Source organism: Neofelis nebulosa, chromosome 1 (assembly GCF_028018385.1).
Source record: "Neofelis nebulosa isolate mNeoNeb1 chromosome 1, mNeoNeb1.pri, whole genome shotgun sequence".
Lineage (NCBI taxonomy): Eukaryota > Metazoa > Chordata > Mammalia > Carnivora > Felidae > Neofelis > Neofelis nebulosa.
The window spans coordinates 8,526,378-8,533,208 of NC_080782.1; positions in this window are offsets into that span (position 1 = coordinate 8,526,378).

Sequence of the window (6,831 nt, forward strand, 5' to 3'; positions counted from 1 at the left end):
GTCAAATCTTGGAGACAAACCCTGGAGGACACGTTATAAGTGTTGGACGGAAAGTCACTGTTGGGACTACATGAGTCTCATTTTAGACCTCGAGACACCTGCAGGTTGAAAGTAAGGTGACGGGGAATCACGTGTCATGCTAATGGAGCATCAGCTAACACACAAATTCAGTACAGTCACAGGATACAAAATCAATGTACAGAAATCGGTTGCATTTTTATACACCAATAATGAAGCAGCAGAAAATCAGAATCGATCCCATTTACAATTGCACCCCAAACCATAAGATATCTAGAAATAAATCTAAGCAAAGAGGTAAAAGATTTCTACTCTGAAAACTATAGAACACTTGTGAGAGAAACGGAAGAGGACACAAAGAAATGGAAAAAAATTCCATGCTCATGGGTTGGAAGAACAAAAATGTTTTAAATGTCTATATTATCCAAAGGACTCTACACATTTAATGCAATCCCCATCAAAATAACACCAGAATTCTCCACAGAGCTAGAATAAACAATCTTAAGATTTGTATGGAACCACAAAAGACCCCAAATAGCCAAAGCAATCTTGAAAAAGAAAAGCAAAGCAGGAGGTATCACAATTCTGGACTTAAAGCTACATTACAAAGCTTTAGTCATCAAGACAGTATGGTGCTGGCACAAAAACGAACACAGAGATCAATGGAACACAATAGAAAACCCAGAAATTGACCCATAACTATATGGCCAACTCATCTTTGACAAAGCAGGAAAAAATATCCAATGGAAAAAAGATAGTCTCTTCAACAAATGGTGTTGAGAAAACTGGATAGCAACGTGCAAAAGAATGAAACCAGACCACTTTTTATGCCATACATAAAAATAAATTCAAAATGGATGAGTTAAATGTGAGACAGGAAACCATCAAATCCTAGAGGAAATCAGAGGCAGCAACCTCTTTGACCTTGGCCGTAGCAACTTCTTACTAGACACATCTCCGGAGGCAAGGGAAACAAAAGCACACATGAACGGTTGGGACCTCATCAAGATAAAAAGCGTCTGCACGGTGAAGGAAACAACCAACAAAACTAAAAGGCAACCAATGGAATGGGAGATGGTATTTGCAAATGATATATCAGATAAAGGGTTAGTATCCAAAAATCTATAAATAACTTACCAAACTCAACACCCAAAAAACAAACAATCCAATTAAGAAATGGGCAGAAGGCATGAACAGACATTTTTCCAATGAAGACATCCAGATGGCTATCAGGCACATGAAAAGAGGCTCAACATCACTCATCATCAGGGAAGTACAAATCAAAACCACAATAAGCTATCACCTCACGCCTGTCAGAATGGCTAAAATTAATAACTCAGGAAACAACAGGTGTTGGTGAGGATGCAGAGAAACAGGAACCCTCTTACACTGTTGGTGGGAATGCAAACTGGTGCAGCCACTCTGGAAAACAGTATGGAGGTTCCTCAAAATTTAAAAATAGAACTACCTTGTGACCCAGCAATTGAACTACTAGGTATTTACCCAAAGGATACAAAACTACTGATTTGAAGGGGTACCTGCACCCTGAGGTTTATAGCAGCATTGTCAACAAGAGCCGTATTATGGAAAGAACCCAAATATCCATCGACTGATAAATGGATAAAGAAAATGTGTTATGGATATACAATGGAATATTACTCAGTCATGAAAAGAATGAAATCCACTCTCTCTGTCCCAAAAATAAATAAAAAAAATGTAAAAAAAAAAAAAAAAAAAAAAAAAGAATGAAATCTCGCCATTTTGCAAAGATGTGGATGGAGCTGGAGTGTATTGAGCAAAGCAAAATAAGTCAGAGAAAGACAAATACCGTATGATTTCACTCATATGTGGAATTTAAGAAACAAAGCAGGCGAACACAGGGGAAAAAAGAGAGAGGCAAACCATAAAACAAACTCTTAACTACAGAGGACAAACCGAAGGTTGCTGGAGGGGAAGTGGGCGGGGCAATGGGCTAGATGGGGGATGGGCATTAAGGAGGGTCCTCGTGATTGATAAGCCCTGGGTGTTGTATGCAAATGATGAATCACTAAATTCTATGCCTGAAACCAATATTACACTACATGTTGACTAACTAGAATTTACATAGAAACTTGAAACAAAAAAAATAAGATATTTGTTAAGTTGTTATACTTAAATCTATAGCTACTTAAATTTAGTTGCTGTAGGCTTAGATTGGAATATTTTGTTTTCTTCAGAAATATTTTCATCAAAATGATACTAATTATACATGAGCTATATTTTCAAAAAATATATGAACAAAAGCAAGTCACTGTCTGGGAACCTGGTCTGGGGTTTTACAAGCAGGTGAGTAAGCTGGGCATTATGATTGCTATCACTGCTGCCGTCACTCAGCTGGAAGCTGTCGCTGTGCCCGTGTGTGTGTGCGTGTGTGCGTGTGTGCGCGTGTGTGTATGTGCAAACCTGTATCTGTATGTGAGAAGCCGTGTGTGCCCCTATGTGTGTGCCTGTGTGGCTGAACCTGTGTGTGTGCATTCATGCAGGTGTCTGTGTGTACGTGTGAGGAGTGTGTGAGCGTGTGTGTGTGCGTGTACATGTGCCCTGAAGCTCCTGAAAGCGAGTGCATACAGCAGCCCCCCTTGGATTGGGTTGGGCGTTCACGAGCCATGGCAAAGAGCTCCTCAGGGCCGTGCACGGCTTTGTGGGAGTGAGGAATGGCCATCTGGAAGAATATGAGGACGGGGGCGACTCTGATCACGTCAGTCCCCCTTTTCTTGCCCACTGCTCCTTCCTGTCCGTTAAACTTAACATTCAGGAACTTTTAAGGAGGAAACGGTGCCCAACGGGGAGGCAGGTGGAGGATGAAGGAGGAGGGAGTGTTAGTGTTGCCTATTTGCCTGGCAATGGTGGGAGTTGAGAGCTGGCTGTATGTCGGAGCCTCGGGGCTTCTCTGGAATCTTCCAGCTGGGCTTCTTCTTCCTCATCAATGAAAACGAAGACTGACCTCAGGTCCCTGCGCCTTTGTCCAGCGCTTGGTTGTTGTCTGGCCACTGCAGCTACTGTTCAGGCTCTCAGGCCTGAGTCATCGCCCAGAGTTAGAGATGTGGGCAGGAGCCCCGGCCTCCTCTTTGTGCCCCGAGGCTGTGTTGTTCCAGTCCTTACATGCCCTTGTTACGGTTTGCCTCTTTGCTCTACATCCTTACACATCACTCCTGCTTTAGCTAAACCTCACAGGGATCCACTGGGGTAGGTCCTTTATAATCCCACTTAAGTGTTGGGGGAAACTGAGGTCCCAAGACACGAAGCAACTGGCCCCAAATCTAACAGTCAGCAAGTAGCAGAGGCAGGGGTGGAAGGGAAGCCAAGTTTCCAGACTCTCAGCCACACTTCTGTCTTCTCTGGAGGCCAGAAGCAATCTTTCTGTTTATTTGCAGGGTTCTGAGATCCCTAAAGTGATTCGCTTTGACGCATTTTTTTAAATATTCTTTTTTTGTTTTTGTTTTTTATTCTGAGAGAGGGAGAGAGAGAGCATGTGTGCATGAGGGAGCTGGGGGTGGGGGGGCAGAGAGAGGGAGAGAGAGAATCTCAGGCGGTTTCCTTGCAGAGTCTGATGCAGGGCTTGAACTCATGAACTGTGAGATGATGACCTGAGCCGAGATCGGGTGCTTAACCAACTGAGCCACCAGGTACGCCTCTCTTCAAACCATTTTGTGTGTCAAGCATAACCAGCAGAATCCTTCCTTCCCAGGCCAACGTGAGGGTCTTGGTGTGGGTTGGCTCCAGTTTCTTTCTTTCTTTTTTTTTGAATTTTTAAAATGTTTATTTACTTTTGAGAGAGAGAGAGAGAGAGAGAGAGAAGCAGAGAGAGAGGGAGACACAGAATCTGAAGCAGGTTCCAGACTCAGCTGTCAGCACAGAGCCCGACGTGGGGCTCGAACCCACGAAATTATGACCTGAGCCAAAGTTGGACGCTTAACCGACTGAGCCACCCAGGCGCCCCTGTTCCTTTTCTTAACTGGAACCGCTTGTCTGAGCATCGCTGTCGCTTTACTGCCTGCTAGTAAAAGGGAATATGCTAACATTTTACAAGTTTATGAATTTCATAAATTTTTGATTTTTAGCAGGGGCTTCAGGCCGATTCCCCATCTTCCTCCCGGTAAGTCGTTGTTGTAAAGGCAGCACTTTCTACTGAGTCATAAAAATGTTCACCGTGGACAAGGCAGCGACATGATTGGAATCATTGAGAGACGTCCACTTTTGTTCCACTTGCTTACTGTTAACAGATGTCAGAGCGAGGCTGCTCTTCAGCATTCCGTAAAAATTTTGACTATTGGTACTTGGGTAATCACAAAAATATGTTGGGAATAACATATTCCAGATATTATCTGTTTCTAATGGCTCGTTTCAGTTTTGAACAGAAGAATGTCAAGCCTTTAAGTATTGTAGAGCTCTGAGGGGCTTGGTTGGAAAGAAGGATGTTCTTTGGTGGGAGGCAAAGTATAAAACGTACTCCTTTTCCCTTTGCTTTGGTGGGAGGAGTGTTCTTACACGACACATCTCACACGTACCTGACAGCTGCTTTCTCCATCAGAGTGCTCAAAAGTTTCCTGAATCAAACTCAGAGAGAAATCTTAGAATGTTCCTCACCTTGAGGTGTTGTGGGGTCACACACAATGATGTGTGCCAAGACCTCTTCATATGTGGAGCATGAGCTACTGGATGTGGTGAATGTTCCAAACCTCCCGAGTGGCCTTGTTCCAGGTGCTAGTAGCCCTGACCTTGGCCAAAGTCATTGTTCTTGATCTGCTCTTTTATTTTTTAGGTGCGTGGACGGCTATCCTCTCTCACGCAAAAATATCCCCTTGACCTCGGAATCATCAACAAGGTCTCAAATGATGTCTTTCCAGTGGTCCTACTCAGCAAGCATTTACAGGTCACCAGACCAACCTGTAACCATTTTCCACATGGTGGGATTAGGATGATCTTACACATGGTTTTCTCTCAGCCCTCACAGTTCAACTTGTGGAATGGATCTCAATTCCTTACCCCTCCCACTTCCCAAGCCCTTCGTCAAGTGACTTTGCTGCCCTGTTCATCAAGATGTGATATCTATTCCCCGACCCCTGTGTGTAGGTCACCTTGAGACTTGCATTGTCTCCAAGACGGCAGATGGGACAGTGTGGCAGGGACCTTGTGTACTTCTGTTCTTTCTCATGCTGGGCTACTTTGCCATGAGGACATGGCTAGGCTAGCCTGTTTGATGACTGTCCCAGCCACGGCCACCCCAGAGCAGCATGTCCCCAGCCACCCTGCCCACTGATCACAGACTCATGAGCATGCCAAGCCGAGAACAGCCCGGCCCAGATCACTGGAACCACACAACTAACTCAGAAATGATAAACAGTTGTAGTTTTAAGGCACAGAACTTTGGGACATTTTGTCACTCATCAATAACTAACTGTTACGCTTCAAGCACAATAAAGCGTTTGGTAAATATGGCTACTACCTTCATTTTTTATTCAGCTCACCGAACAGGTCCTGGTTGCACCACAGTGACCCTCCCCTTTCCCTGTGACTTTCCTCTCCAGTCCTCCTTTCCCTCTGCTCTCTGTGCCAAGCCCATGCCTCACAGCCACTGACATCGTCCACTCCCTGCTTTCCATTTCCCTCTACAAAGCTCAAGAAAACACAAACCGAAGACCTTCTTCCTAGTAGAACAAAGAGCAGACTGTATCAAATTCCTGGCACCACGTTAAATTTACGTAACAAATGAACAGTGAAACGTGGCTTGAATCCCATCACTGGTGTCTGACATCAATTGGACCTCTTTCTGTGTCTTTTAAGCAGGAGCATGAACAAAGTCCTCATCCTCGTGGCTGTCCAGGCAAGCCCAAGAGTGCCAAGCACCAAGGGAAGACTGGAACAGAGTTGAACTTGGTGGAGTTGAATTTGGTGGAGAGACACCCCGTCTAACTGGGTCTCCATCCTACCCGTGCCAGCTGCCATTCGACCCCGGGCCCAACCAGTCATCCTCTCTAAATGTGCTTCTCGTCCCGTAAAGTAGGAATAATTCTGTCTGCTCTCCTTATCTCCTATCTCATTGCAAGGATTCAGTTAGGTGGCGTGTGTGGAAATGCTTTGCAAACTATTGTGAACTCTGCAGTGGTATGTGAGGCACTGTTATGATTGCTACCATTTCAGGTCCAGCAGGGAGCTTGGATCTGGGAAGAAAAGCATTGTGACTCCTGTCAGAAAAGATGCCTGGCAAACACGAAGAGCATAGTCTGGAGAAAGCTGACGAGCCCACAGTTGGGATTCTGCACTGGGGTTTAGAAACACGAGCACCAGGACGCCGAAAACATTGGAAAGAGTCCAGGGGAAAAGCGACGTGAGTCACTCCAGAACAGAAGGCCCAACTTGGGAGGGAGTCGGCAGGAAACGTGTGCGCTTTGGCTCCCAGGAATTTGTACTTGTTTTCCCAGGTTCTTCCAAGGCGAAGCTGTTTCAGGGATACGAAACCTGCTGTGGCATGAGGGCTGATGTACAGAGAGGGCCCTCCGGACTCTGCCACTAATTTGAGTGAAGGCAACAGATGCACCAGAGGAAGGGGAGCCAAACTCTTCCACGTGGACCAGTGAGAGTTTCACGGATTGGGGTACTTTTGGCTGCAAGCAACAGACAAGCTAACAGCAACATCAGCTGGGACTCAACTCAAACCCCCCCCCCCTCCCCCGCCCCCTCTGCTGTCCTTGGTGGCCTGGCTTGTCCTGCTAGGCTGGCTTCCCTCACCGTTCAAAGATGGCTGCTGCAACTCCAGGCATAGCACACAGTTGA